The 15,645-nt window shown below is 32.6% G+C and overlaps 1 long non-coding RNA gene across 1 annotated transcript in view; it reads right to left on the minus strand.

The window, feature by feature from the left end:
• Nucleotides 1-15,494, minus strand: part of LOC119644417 — a 35,025-nt gene extending 19,531 nt beyond the window's left edge. The window contains exon 1 of the long non-coding RNA XR_005248515.1: nt 15,450-15,494. This is a non-coding gene — a long non-coding RNA (uncharacterized LOC119644417). The remainder of the gene's footprint in view (nt 1-15,449) is intronic.
• Between the last annotated feature and the right edge of the window lie 151 nt (nt 15,495-15,645).

Consider the following 15,645-nt stretch of genomic DNA (forward strand, 5'->3'; position numbering starts at 1 on the left):
TAGGTTTTTCTCTAACTAAGCGAATTCTTTTAGTTGCTATTTGTTGAACTTGTTGAACAACTAAATAAACACTGTTGCAAAGAGTGCTGCATCCTCGGTGCAATCTTGCTGCGTTTAACAATATGTGTCAGTAAATATTGAAAAATCATTTAAAATTTTCTCTTAAATCTATCATGCTGTCATCCTTGAAGCGATCATTAAAATATAACTGTGTTTGTTGGGTTGATTACACATGCGTACCAGAGCCACTTTGTCTGGCTTATATATTATATGTGTGAGATACGTATATACACATTATATATCCACACAATGTTGATTTACCTAAACTGAATTATACTTTCGCATATATACACATATATGAACGTACAAGTTTATACATACTTATATACATACGTACATACATACATATTCCCGCTTTACTTATTATAATTTATATATATATATATATATATATATGTGTATATGTATATATACCCTTATCTTATAAAGAGAGAAAAGAAAAGAAGAAAAACAGAGAGAAAAATTTTTGTAAAAAATTTTTAATGAACTTTTTTTACATCACATTTTAGTTTTAAGCTTCTACGCAGCTTAGTATAGATTTCGTTATGAAATTTGATCAACTCAGGTACCGTGCGGTGATGAAATTAATAAATTTAAGTTTGCATCTAAAATATCAAAAAAGAAAAATAAAAACTTTTTTTTTTTTTTTTTGCCTTTATGAGACTTTATATAACGCCTAAGGGTTCCCATTCAGCACAAAATGTCTGTTTGTCAGTGGAGAAGATGTAGAAGCTAACATAGACAAGGGGGAATTTACGTGTCATAAAAATTATCTTTAAACGTTAGAGAAATATATTGTTTCGTTGTTGTTCTTTTTTTAATTTTGTAATACAATGTAATATATTCACTGTAGAAAGATGAGAAAAGAAATTGAAACGATTAATAAGAAATAAATTTATGGAAAATTTCTATTTCCATCATGACAATCATCTACAACTAAAGCGCTCTTAATGCAATCCATTAAGTAAGAATACAACCAAAGCTCCTTTCTCGCCAGTTTAATACAAACTTTTCACTGTTTCATTGAAAGCAATTTGAATATATCGCCCACACTGCCGATTATAAAATGCACATATTGCTCAGATCGGGTTAGCTTGGCCCATTTTATGCGTTTGTCCATTTCCGTTATTTGTTAATGTTCGTTAAACCCGTTAGGAATGAAAAAGACTATTGAAAGGCTAAAATCTTTATAAAATTCTGAATGACTTATACGATTTATTATTTTGAACATTCATTGAAAATTGTTACAAAACTAAAACTATCCCAATACAAGAAAAATGTTTAGTTTAGCTTAAGCTCTTGTATAAAATGTGCTATTGTAAGGTAAAGAGGAAAAACACATTTGTCGCACGTAGCTCCCAAATCATAGTTTTATACAAGTTGGCAGCCTCTTTTAGGCAATTGTATAAACTAGAGACCGCATACATCTATGTAGTCTGTTTTGTGTAAGTATGTATGCTCTCTGTTTTCGGTGATCGTAAGTGAACGGTTAAATCGACTTAACTGAGGGGAACTTTAAGATTTAAGACATTAAACAAAAAATAAAATAATATAATAAAAAGGGAAGAGTATTGGTATTGGTATTATTTCCAATTATAGACATAAATAGCCGAGTAGGTAAGAATTGCGGCTACCAAGTAAAACGTTGTTGTGACTTCATATCTCAGAGTGGTAGAGTCTATTTGGGTCGTAACTCTATAGCGAATGCTTAGTCGATAAAACCACAGCACACACCCACTATGCTGTAGCCAACGCCACGCCATCACTCTCTTTGTCCTCAACGTCTTTCTAACCGTCACCTTTCTACAACGCTAAATAACATTATCTCCCGAATGATTGGTTATATTAAAAAAAAAATAAATAAATGAAGGGATATAGTGGGCCACGACCCACCATTGACTACCCTCCACTTTGTACCATTATTCATATTAACGACTTTTTAAAACAAGACGTTATATGCGAAGCAAACGAAAAACTGCCTCGATCCGAAATATCTTTAATTTCGTTTCGTTTTTTAGGCCAAATTTAATCAAAATATCCGAAAAATTGCGACCTGTGGGCGCAAAGCAATAACACAAAATGGACAGATATACGCACAAGCTAACGTCGATGCATAAAGTCGCTCTGCGTCGATTGGCATAATAAACGATGGATCCATTTCAGTGCTGCAGTTGGTGTAGGGTATGAAAAGCACAAAAAAAAAAAAAAAAAAAATGCAATTGTGACAGAACTTAAATATCTACTGGGAGTATAGATTAGTTCGTGTTTTTGTGATCGAAAATGCATTTATTTCATTTATTTACTTATTTTACACTTCGCAGGCAATTTTCAAATTCCATTTCGAAGAAATATCTTCGAAACGAAAAGGAACGAAAAAGCAACAGAAGCAGTGTTCAAGCAAACAATAAAATAGGTATTGAAGCCCGTGCTAATCCGAAGGAATAATATCTGCTGATAACAGCAGATAGGGTAGGACGCTTAGAGCTTAGAGCTGCGCAACTTGTCTAAGGATTTTTTCATGCCGCATCTCACGATATCATGACTTTTGGTATATTGCATTCGTTTATCGTCTCAACTGCATCAGTTGTAGTAGCAGTTGTTGTTAGTAGCAGTTCTTAGTGACGCTTACCTTTGGCTGGCACGAACTATAATGTACCATAGTCAGCTGACCGCCCCGAATGGGGCTGGTGTTGATATTCAGCTTTATCGTCGATGCTAATGGTGTGCCTGCGCTTCATCATAATAATTTGTGCTTCGGATATTGTAACGCATTCAGTTTTATCAATCGTAAGGATTTAGCAGCGCTATCCTTTAATTAAGTGGGAGGCGTAAAGTCTATCGTAAACGGGGGTTTGTTTCGTTTAAGTACATCTATCCAAACCTCCAAGAAACTAAGTTGTATGCATATCTTAAAGATTATATGTATTTTCAAGTGAAGAATTTACAATTTCATTCTACACCCTGCCGTACTAGTTATACACTGTCTAAGAAGACGTATCGAACTCATTAACGATGACAACATTTAGCAGAAGCTTCGATTAAAGGTGAAAGCGAAGAAAACTTAAAACTAAGCTTCGAAGTTTAAATGACGAATTCAACAAACAGTCAAACCCGTACGGATTTTTTCACGTTTATAGCGAATGTGCTTTATATACACATACTTTATGGGATCTCCGATGCATTAAATTTTTTCTTTATTTTACAAACGTTTGAAAAATCACATATATACATATACTCTTTTACATGTCTTACTATATTTTCTTTTTGTTTCAAAATAACCGCTTTAGTCATCGGTTGAGAGTAGGTATCGCAGATTCGCACTAAATATTATTTTACATATATGTATAAATTTAGTCGCCTTAATACCCTCTGAAACTAAACGAATGTGCATAATTTTTTCATAATTTTATATACATATATATATATATATATATATATATATGTATTTGCGGTTTCATACTTGTAGATATTTATATTGCGTATTAATGCATCTGTCTATATCGCGCTTGATATTGAAAATGCAATATTAAAATATGGAAAATTTAATCTAAACGGATTATAGAATGCATTCATACAGAAGGTTAAATATTGTAATTATAAACAATAGAAATTTATGAGAATATGTTTTAAAAACTTTTTGAAATATTTAAAAGATATTTTTATTAGACTTTATGCCTTCAAAGGTGACGGGTGACGGGTGCTGGCTACATTAAGTTTAAGAGAACATTTGTAACGAAAATCTTAACTAGAAAGACTTTGTTGCAGAGAGCCAAGACAAAATGGCAATATTAGGCAAGATCTCAGTGGATATCGGCCCAATCAGTTTTCGTGTCTGGGCTGAATCAGTTTAAGTGCTTCGCTATCAGTTACTCATCACCCAGAGAAAGTACGCTTAAGTTCGTTTCGCCAATACATATATCATTGAGTTTTACTGAAACTCGGAAACAAATGTGATGGGTAAGCACTCATTTTCGTCATCGAAAGTCTGAATAGGTAAATTTGGAATTACGATGTTTTCGATACATAAAAAATCGATGAAAATTTCATCAGATAATCTGAAAATTCTCATATTTCTATGATAGTTTTTAGCTGCAATGAAAGGTTACTGCTTAGAGTAAGACAATTTAAATGAAAGCTTTCTACAGAATATTAGTTAAAACTACTTTCTACTTTTTTTCTAGCTATTATTAAATTCAGCCAACCACCCAGGGAATGGTGTGATATCGCGTATGCCTGTGATACCATCATCAGGCGGTCACAACTTAGTGGGTATGTGTGCAATCGTCATCGTGTGATGCTTTTACTGACTTATCATTAACTACAGCTAAACGACCAAAGCAAACTTTATCTCGCACTGAGATTTAAATCCGCGATCAATAGCGTAGGTGCCAATATTCTTACTTACGCAGCTACAAATGCAGGTTGAGCTCATTTACTCATTCAAATATTCGATCATTTATCTAATGCACATAATACATCGCATATAAAAAGCCCTAAGGTAATCAATTTAAGAAGAAGAACCTCGTCGAAATAAAGACAAACATGCGCAGCTGTCAAAATAGTTGCTTACTTCAAACCAGGCAGAGGAGGCAGACAGACGGAACAATAAAAATTAAATTAGCAAAAAAATAACGTAGTTTTCTCATTCCTTACAATGTAGGACCTTAAATAGTTGGTTTCAATCGGCTGCAGAGTTCCCATTGACTTTCATGATGCAATAAAAATGAGAAAAAATTCATTAAATTTCTTGTAATTTCGCGCAATTAAAAAAACATAAATTAAATAAATTGCTTGATAGTCTTTAATTCAATATAAACGAAAAAAAAAAAAAAAAAAAAAACTACATTGGCTTTGTAATAAAACATATTTTTTTATTGCAAATATTCTATTTTAAATATCTTAATTCAAACACAATACAATAACACGTTCCAAAAAAAAAAAAAATATATATATATATATATATATATATATATATGATTGATTAAATAAAAATTTTCAGCGTTTCAAAGCTTTATAGCGGCAATGAAAACTCTTAAAACATTAATGCATTTAATTAAATACAACATTGAGTATGTACCACGGACCCATTACATGATTAATAGCAGTCTCCAATCATAGCTAACTAGATATGTAAAATTTCCTTCAATGGTATTCTTTAAATATATACGCCAAGCATATCAGCAAGAGGTATGAATTCCGACTTGCAAGTAACGATTCAATTCTCAATGCGGTAGAGTTCACTTTGGTCGTAGTTAAAGAGGATGTTCAGTCGATAAGGGCACAAGACTTACCGATTGGACACACACCCAGCAAACTACACAAACCTTCCTTCTTTTTCACTTTCTTCACTTCTTTCACTGACCGTGATCGTGTTATACAAATAATGGATCTCTCCTAAGTAATTGAATATTTACATAAGAGTTTTACTTAGATTGGTTAGCAGACTATAATATTCAAATTTTTGGAATCTTCTCGCTTTCCCAGGGATTTTCAGATCATGATTTTTTTACGCCTAAATGTTCAAGTAGGATTGCAATTGCAACAATAATCTAAACATGTAATATAGGTTTATCCATTTCGTGACCCGAGTTTGGCATCCCTGTCTCAGTAATATATGTAAAATGGAATTGTCATTCAATGCATCACACGTCTATCGTAATGTGCTGCCATTTTGCAAAGTGGATCGTTAACAACTGCTGAATATGTTGGAGCAGTAAAAACTTGTCACAAAAATGCTGAGTCTGCAGTAGGTACACTTCGTTCATTATGAGTGCATTATATGGTGGACATAATCGCCCATCTTTGGGCACTATAGGAAAATACATGTGAAAAAGCTTAAAGAATTTGAATCTGTAACAGGATTGTCAAATCCCATACATCATTGAAACGTGCGCTGGACCGGAAATATTGGTGCTGTTAGTGAAGGCGTTGCAGAAGATCCAAATTTCCATCCATTACACTGTCCATGCAGCTATAGATCTACCTTATGGCGCATTATAGCGTGTTTTGCATTTGAAATTGCATCCATCAGGCTTGCAAAATTCAGCTAACACAACAACTGAGAGTCGTCCGACAATGCTGAGAATAAGCGGCGAATGGTATCTCGAACAACAGCGTTCGTACAACGATTAATCGCATCGAATATTCGTTATTTTTCGCTTGATGGATGATGTACTACCCCCCACCAGTTAACTGGGTCGACCTTTTTAGCGACATACTCGCCTACTCGCCAAACACACGCTACGTGTAATATAAAAGTAGGTTGTAATGAAACGGCTTGATAAAATAACAAAAATATATATTTTTTAAAAGGCATTATTATGGTAAATACACATTCGTAATAATAAAATTTGATGAGGAAATCCCACGAGGACGGATGGACGTATATATTCGTTATATGAAGTTCACTAGTTACGGCTGATTGAAGCTAACAAAGGTTTTATTATTCCGAAGAATAGAAAAAGAAAACATTATAATAAACTTTTCTGACGGTTCTGAAAACGTTGCTGGTTTGGAGCTGAACAAAAGAACTCAGTCCGTTCTGTCGTCCTTTATTACCGATATGTATATATATATATATTTGACGTTCGGGCCTTTCGACTTAGACGTGATTTAAAAAAAGTCTCCTTTCAAGTAACGCGGCGATCACATTATGTTAATAGTTTTCTTTTCTCATATCTACGACGTCAAGTAAGCCCACCGTAGTGTAATTAAGTGGAATACTAAATCCCGATCATGGCCATAATCAATCGTGCTTGCAATGACCGCTGCTGTTACGCATTCAAAGCGATCGTATCAAAAGATCAGGTTGAAATAGAACGATGCATATTTTTTTGCATTGGTTAGTATGGAACGCTGTTCTCTAATATATTCATCTTTCTATGCTTAATTCTTTTTTAAATAAAGATTCAATCTTTGAAATTTTTTGTGTTTACACACACAAAGGTCATACATGTACATATATTTATCTGTCAATCGGAACACTCTCCCAAGCAACTAAAAATGGGCTACAGAAATTTTTCTGAAATAAAAAAAAAATATATATATATATATATATATATATATATAGTCTTTTACATTTTGCAAAAGAAAATAAGAAATAAAAATATGTAACTTTCTCATAAATTTGGACGTTACAGTCATCTTTAACAACATATGTCGTTAGTTTTGGCAGTCATGTAGAGGTGACGTGGGGGAGATCATACATGATATCTACTGATTATGTCAGATGAAGTGATAAGATGCGTATATAAGTTTTAAAAAAGAAAAAAAAAAAATCAATAATAAATGAAAAAAAAAAAAAAAAAAAAATGTTCTCACACTCACAACACCTGACGTCTTTCGCTAATGAAATCGTTAAGTTTAAGGGAAAAAAACTAAAGGCATGATATTGATTGAAATGTGGTGTTCAATGAACTTGAATGAACGCAGTGCCAAATGATGAGAAATCAAGGATGCCTAAGATGCACGTATGTCGATAAACCTTTTCATAAAAGCTATAAAAGCTGTTATTTTGACGACTACAATTTCTTTCGATCATTAACTATCAGAATTGGTTACAGTTGCGTTCACGTCAAAAAAAAAAAAAAATGTATAAATTACCTTAAATTGGTTTTTAGGAAATTGTTTTTTTTCTTCTTCTTCTTCTTCTTAAATAACTATAATCATATGTTAACACTTGTTGTGCTCAAAGTTTTTCCCGGCGGGCGTTTATTTCTATGCGTGTATTTTTATTGAGAATGATCGCGTATGCTTTAATACACTTCTTCTTTTTTTTGTTGTTTCTTATAAAACGATTTAAATATTTAAAAAGTAAATATCGGTCATGCCTATGTTATTTTGTTTTTTCACCGATATGCAAATCATTAATTACCAGTTACTGTAGTTATATTGCAATCAAGTTGATATATAAAGAAGAAGAAAACAACAACGAAAATGACGTTCATGACACTTTTACCGGTCGATGATTGAAATTGATTTAATACGTCTGAGTATTTGAGTGTCAAGAGAGGTTAGATAAAAAAAAATTTACAATACAAATACTCAAACAACTGAATCTGATTAAATATCCTCAGTGAATTATTCGTTTAAAATGCGTTTACGAACGGAGAGACAAACAATCGAATATATGAATAGCACTTGCGGCCAAGTTGTTTCCCTAAAAATACAACACTACCGTGAACAAAGCTTTACATTTTCTTATTTATGTTAGCAAAGTCCGATTTAAGCATTGGTGCGATTGCCCTAGCGGATTAGATTGTACTTTTTACTATTCAACTTAATTGAATTTTTATGAAAATTATATCTATATAGATGCGTTTGTCAAAGAACTCATTTTATGAGCAGCGATCTATATAAAAAAGAAAAAGTAGAAGGCACACTGGCGTTTTCAATGAAACATTCTCGAAATCGAAAAAGAAATCCGAAAAAAAAAAACTTAAAGGTATCATAAACGAAACATGCTATGTAAGCGGAGATAATTGATTTCGTCACTCGAGGCAGTGACAACTGCTTCTAGAGACAAATATGTGAAGCAAAGATTTGAAAACGTAATAACATAGTCGAAAAAGCATTCGTCAAAGTGTAATAAAAAAAAAAAAAAAAATGCCTAGAGACGGATATATTCTACATTTGCTGATCCGCTTATAGACTTCAACAACACGCATTAGAAGACCTATGAACTACAGCTACAGAAGCCCGATTAGCGTAAATCGTAAATAATCGGCATGTGCCGATTTGACGAGTCACGCTCGTAAAGAATAAATGGATATCGATGGATGTCGATGTACAAATTTACCAGCTATAGGGCATTCATAAAAAGTATGCCTTTATATGAAAATAATGGATCGTTTTTGATCTATTATCACGAATATGAATGATTAGCCGCGCTGGTCAAAGCGGCGTAGAGTATCTTTTCGTCGAACTTGCCCGACGATAATGTTTTTACTTGTTTTTTTTTTTTTTCTTTCCTTTTCGCTTTATACACTACACCACTACAGTGTTTGCAACATCCAGAGAAAGGTGAGATCAATTCAATTTCGATTATATAATATTAATCGATGCAGAATCGTTTTAATCAGAATTTATTTAACCTTGTCTGTCTGTCGTTCCGTCTGTCTATCCATTTACTTTGTGTTCTTGTGTTCAACCCACCGGCCATAATTTTCGAAATATTTTGATAAAATTCACATATTCATATAATATTCATATGTTTGTTCCCCTTTCTTTAATAAGATCCGATATGATTGCTTAATTTCAAGTTAAAGTATCTTTAAATGATCCAGCAAAAAATTCATTAGATACGTTAAGCACTATTTTATTAACGCCTTTTACCCTATCAAGTCTCTTTTTAGAAAAAAAAAAAAAAAAAAAAAAAAAAAGCAAAGAAAAATATAACAGCGAAGGCAGTTGTGACGCTTTTTTAGCTATGTACATGTATATAAATAGATATTGCGGTGTTGTTGTTTTTCTTGTTAATTTTTATGTCTGGCTTTTCTCATTTGCGTACTGTTGTATTCACAATAAATATGTTTGCTTGTAATTTACCTTCTCTTGACTGACGGTTTGACTAACTTGTGCGTTATCATATTACGTTCAAAGTTTACGTCACTTTTCGTTGCCTTTAGCGTTTTATCACTTCATTCCCATTAGCGTAACAATTACAATGGCAGTATGTATGAATAATTTGATTTTATCACAATATGCACAATAAATACATCTTATGTAAAATCGTAGATACAGGCATGCATATGTACAGATAGATGCATGTATTTAACATCTTTAACTTCTGGCCTGACAGCTACTTTTATGTGCATGTGTCTGTGCTATGAGTTCATTTTTCTTTAGAAAATTTTTTCTTTTTTCTTTTTTCTTTATTTTATTTATTTATTTATGTTTTTTTTTTTTTTTTTTGTCTCTTTTTCTTTTCGTTATACATGTGTTGAAGTACTTATAAGAGATGTTAAACTATAAGACGATAAACTAATAGTTTTCATTTCTTTCGCAATATAGATAAGCGGCTCGCTATTACGTTGAAAACATTCAATCATTTTATCATTACATATATAAATATATATATATATATACATATATGCTCGGTAAAAAAAAAAAAAAACAAGTGGTTGGTGATAATAAACTTTAATACTTTTTTCTTTTTAACACGCAGCCGTACGTCTCAAATGCAAGGTGACTGAGGAATATTTATAAACATTACACTATGTTTAATAAGAAATTTATATGAATTTTGTTTTGTGTTAAACTGAATTTAAACACCAGCGAATTTTTACGGTTAAATGAAGAGATTCCTATCCATTGCCATATACGCTAAGTCAAATAAAATTGAAAGAAATTAAAAGTCTTAGAGTGACACCCCCCCCTTGTTCAAATATCTGGCTTCATTCTCCTTCCTCGAGAATTTTCTACTGGAAGGTCCCACCGGTCTTTCTTTTGCTGCTTTTGTCAAATTTACAATTCTTCGGTCAAATTCATATTACTGCGGGCAACAAGTAATGAGGATGTAGCTCATAATCCGTCCATCCATCCTTGTCGGATATCTTTATAATATTTTATCCTTGCAAATGTATATGTATCTTATCATATGATATGCATGTCTTTGTTGTTTGCTATATTTTCGTTAGTCAATACTTTTAGGCTCAAAAATCTTCTATATTGTGTTTATTTTGCTTCTGTCGTATGTTCTGATTGGTATTCCTTGATTATAGAATCGTACAACTCCATCCATAGACTTCAGTTCGCTTTTTAGTACTAGCTACGAGCCTAACAAAATATTGGGAAAAACTGTTTGCTTTAAACTATGCTGTGCTCTTGCTTCGGATGGTAATCTTTTTTCTATAGTGTCCGCATTTAAAAACTTCAATCTGATTTAACTCGGAAATATATATATATTGTAGTTAAAAATATGACTAAATGAATATATTATATCGTAACATGTTAGTTCTTTTATCGCTTAACATAATAACAACACAACTCTCTAAGGTCGAAACATGTTTATAGAAAATGAATAATTAGCAATTTTTTCATTTATCGAGGGATATGTTTAGGTTAAACGTGTGCATTCATCTCAACTACGTTACATTTACGAAAAGAATCATTTTCTCGGTAGATTCATATTTTCTGCACATGTATAGGTTATGTATACAAAAAAAAATATATATATTTATTTGATGTGTAATTTCTTACGAAAATTGCGATAGGTATAGTTTTGGATTGTTTTGTTGCCCGTGTACGCGTGCGTTAATTAAAAGTAGAAATTTGTGCTGGCATTTTAAAAACGCCCTTGTAGTAAAGATCAGGTAACTATTCAAAGAGTTTATGTCACATATATATGTCGAGTGTAGATGCATTTTGCTTTCAAGCAAAAATATCCACCGTGGCCTAAAAGAATGTAAGAGGCGAAAAGGTGAGCTGTTTCTAAGCCTTCGCTACAGAAATTTTATTTTGCAAAGGTCCCGATCCGCACTATTGTTTTGGTTTGTCCCTGTTAATGGAAATTTTGAAACAGGCCGGTATTTTTCAAACCGCAGGTCAGACATTCGGTCGGTCAAGAGAGCTGAATTATGAAACTCTCCTACCAAAACAAGTAGAATTTATGCTTGGATTTTTTTTTTTTTTTTTTTTCTTAATCACCGAAGCACAATTACAAATAACCATCGTAGATGGTCATCTCGGTATCTGTGCCTCTTCATGGAATTCTCATTGAAATTGCAAAAGTAATGTGTGCCTGCGGTCGTGCTCACAACACCTAAAGGGAGAAAATATGAAATTTCAAAATATCTTTATTAATTATATTATATTTAAGGACCTTTTGTTTCAATTTGGAAGAAATTCTTAGTGATGGCGAGGGGGGGAGAGTTTATGGTATGTATGCATGTACTCCATAATGTATATCCTTAATCGACTCATTGACACAAAAGGCAACAATTTACATATATATATATATATATATATGAGTGCTGTAAGCAGCGAATAACTGTCAAGGCTTCAAGGTGTGTGTATATTGATTTCTTCTTTCCTCTCCCTTTGTTTAACCCTCCTTTTGCACCACCTGGTGTCAAAATGAGGATAGAAGTGTTCATATTATATAAAATTCCATACAATTTTAACTTCAGTTAAATTTTTGCAATAAATTCTATTACACATTTTAGAGGAAAGATAATGTGTAGGAGTGAGGGATTATCTGTACATTTTCGAAATAACTTAATAGAATATTATTAATTCTCATAGCAATTGTCGCGTAAAGGTCAGGTAACTGAGACAACTTTTGTTTATGTAAACATGTAAAAGTATTCGTTAAGAAATTTTAAGGTATGTTTTCCTTCTTTCTGTTTAATATTATTTTATATGAAATTGTTTTTTAAATTCATTTTGTAAATCCTTATAAATCCTCAGTGAACTGTGTTTGTACGCAATGGCCAGAAGCCATTGATATTTCGCTGTCTTTTTGTCAACAATAGCAACAGAAGCAGCCCACCAGCCCTCTCAACAGCTTAAAATATCAGAATAAAAATTCTGACATTCATTCCACATTTGAACGTTTTTGTGGATGGGAAACGTTCAAGGGAAAAACAGAAGTTCGAAATACTCTGGTTTTTTTTTTGGTATTGAAAATAAACCATAATGATGTCAAAAATTGCCCGGTAAGAGGATTTCACTTACTCCAATTACAGTAGTCGTTAAGAATATTATAAAAACGTGTAAAATGGTTTGAAACTTTTTTTTTATAATCCCTTAGTCGAATGCTAACTGGCGATGCAATCATATTAAGAGAGAAACGGAGCCAATATATTTTAATTTCACTGCGCGCGCTCTTCACCAACCTTCACGATCTGTTCGAGAAGTTCTTTGTTGCAGTCACTTTAGTTGTAGTTTGCATCATTTGATACGAGCTTGCCTTGCCCTCTTGAGAGGTATCATAATTTATGCGATATTTACTTAAAGTAAAAATCTTTCTTATACGCAACTACGCGCCGATCGTGGTTTTTTTGGATAAAATTAATATATCCGTCATCCGTCGGTGATGGGTATGAAAAAGATGTGCTGCATGTTCCTCCCCACATGTCTTCTGGTTCGTTTTATTAATAAAGCAACTTCGAATATCATTAATGGATTCTCTTATCGTTACATATATAAATGTATTTTTATGTATATTAAAAAGAAATTATATATGGAACTTTCAGATGTGACGATTTGATTATACTTTACATCTGATTAAAGTTTATAATAGATTGGCAAGAGGAAAGTTGGTCTCGTTTCGATCCCTTTTGTATTGTTTTTCTCTTTATTTCATATAACTTTGGCGCTATTTCGATAGATTATACAACTTCCTTACTAGCAAATGAATCAGCGAAGTGGAGAAAGCACAGATAGTATTAGAGCAGAGTGAGAGTGTTGAGAATGACTTCAATTTGAAGACTACATTTTGAGTAAATGGCTATTTTCCTGCCTAGCCTAAGAGATACATCACGCAAGAAATTGAAAGTAAGAGCTAACGGTGTGCGTTTTTTGCAAGACCGGGCAATACACTTCCGTTTTGGATTTGCAAGCCCCCTTTTATTTATTTATTCGCCTTCTCTCCCTTAAACATCAATTTCGGAATGTTGACTTGAGATAAAAAGCGCGTGACTTGCAAAACAAAAAAAAAAAAAAACAAAAAAAAAACCAAGCTTTAATAGCAGACCAAAGTTGCTCTTTGCGTTTAAATAAAAATTGTGCTCCTTTTAAATACCGGCTTAAAAATTAGAGCCCGAACAAAGTGCTTTGTCGATTATAATCCCTTAGCTTAAGAATCTTATAAAATAATGAACATTTATAAAAATGAGCCCAAACTTGGTTCAAGGTTAATAATAATTGAATTTTTCTATTCCTATGATAATATATCATTATTTCGCCACTTATTTTCATCATAAACTTGGCGAGAATGTTATCTTGAGCCAAGCCCGAGATATATATCAATTTGGTCCAAAATGGTCTGTTTCCATATTTATGAAGGAAACTACTCTTCCCGCACAAAGAGAGAACGCCTGATTTCAAGGACTAATTTAAAATCTTTGAAATAACGCCACACCGTTCATCATAGCATGATTTGACTATGCATGATGGAATTGCATCAGGTCCAGGCGCACAGCTATATTTTAGGAGACCTCAACCATGTAAAACGTCATGTTCAGAAATGACCAAGTCAGGAATCGAAACCGATGCAGTTATAAGATATGGATAGTTAACATTCAAATCGGAATCAGCAGACGAAAAATTTCGGCGCAAGTATTTAGCAAAGACAAAGACAGAAGGAAAAAGAGAGAAAGACAGAGAGAAAGGAAAAGAGAGATTTCAATATCACCAGAAGACTGGGAGCCATTGAGAGAAACCTGCGAGGGTTATATGGAGAAAGAATATATTAAAAGTTAAGTTTGTCTTAAATCATTTTTAGTGTGGCATACAATACATTACGCACATCATAAGTGATGTAGGGTATAATGAACGGTTACGGTAAACCACGGTGCCATAAAGATGAAGTTTAGCGGGATTAGCTCTTAATAAGAAATAATTTCGCTATATTGAAATTAAGTTATCTGAAACCTGAACAGACTAAGTATTAACTTAAAAAACAGTTAATAAAAGAGGCAAAGTTTGGTCATTTGATATTAAATTTTTCATCATAGACTCTCTTATCTTTCGCTGCGTTATTCGGTGTTCAGATGATTCTTTAAAGAAACCCTCATCTAGAAAGGAAGAAAAAACAACGATAAGAGTCAAATGACAGACCTTCACTGTTGTAAAAAGTTTTCTTAATGCATCACATTTTTCCTTATAATTCAATAGAGATTGCATTTGTTCTTCGTTCTTTGCAGGTCAATAGAAGCTAGTCTACAGAATATCTATTGATTTTTGTGACACACACACACACACACACACACACACAAAAAGATTTTATTTTTTTGTTTTTAATTTGTGCTTTCTTTTCGTATATTGTGTTTTTATTTTTATTTTTTAAATTCTCACTGTGTTTTATTAACATATAGACAAAATATGACTAACGATATATACTGGATAATGGTGATGATAATAATGAACGTTTCATCAATGCTCACTTAACCTTGACTCGATAGAAGGAGGGCTAGCATAACTGAGAAGGCAACAGACCACATGATGAGCATTCAAACGCATGACCATATAGAACCGTATATGAATTGATGCTAAGAGTAATTTTTTTTTTTAAATTTGCTTTTGTCGATTATTTGTAAAATTAGGGTAAATGAACTTGACAAACAATAATAGAGAGATTGAGAATAAAGACAAAAAAATGGAGATGACTGAAAAAACAAAGCGAGACATATGCACCAATAAGATAGCAAAGTAAACGATTTACATACCATTGCTTTGTTTTAGTTATTTACTGGTGTTGTTATTGCCGTTGTTATTTTTGTTGTTATTATTGTTGTTGTTGTTGTCGTTTTATGGTTTGTTTCTATGGTGCGATTTGCATTGTTTATGAATCCATTATTAATAGTTCTCTTTAGAGAAATGCAATAAATTTTAAGACATTTTGCAAACATTTTAGTGATTTTT

The sequence above is a fragment of the Glossina fuscipes genome, unplaced genomic scaffold (genome assembly GCF_014805625.2).
Source record: "Glossina fuscipes isolate IAEA_lab_2018 unplaced genomic scaffold, Yale_Gfus_2 116701, whole genome shotgun sequence".
NCBI lineage: Eukaryota > Metazoa > Arthropoda > Insecta > Diptera > Glossinidae > Glossina > Glossina fuscipes.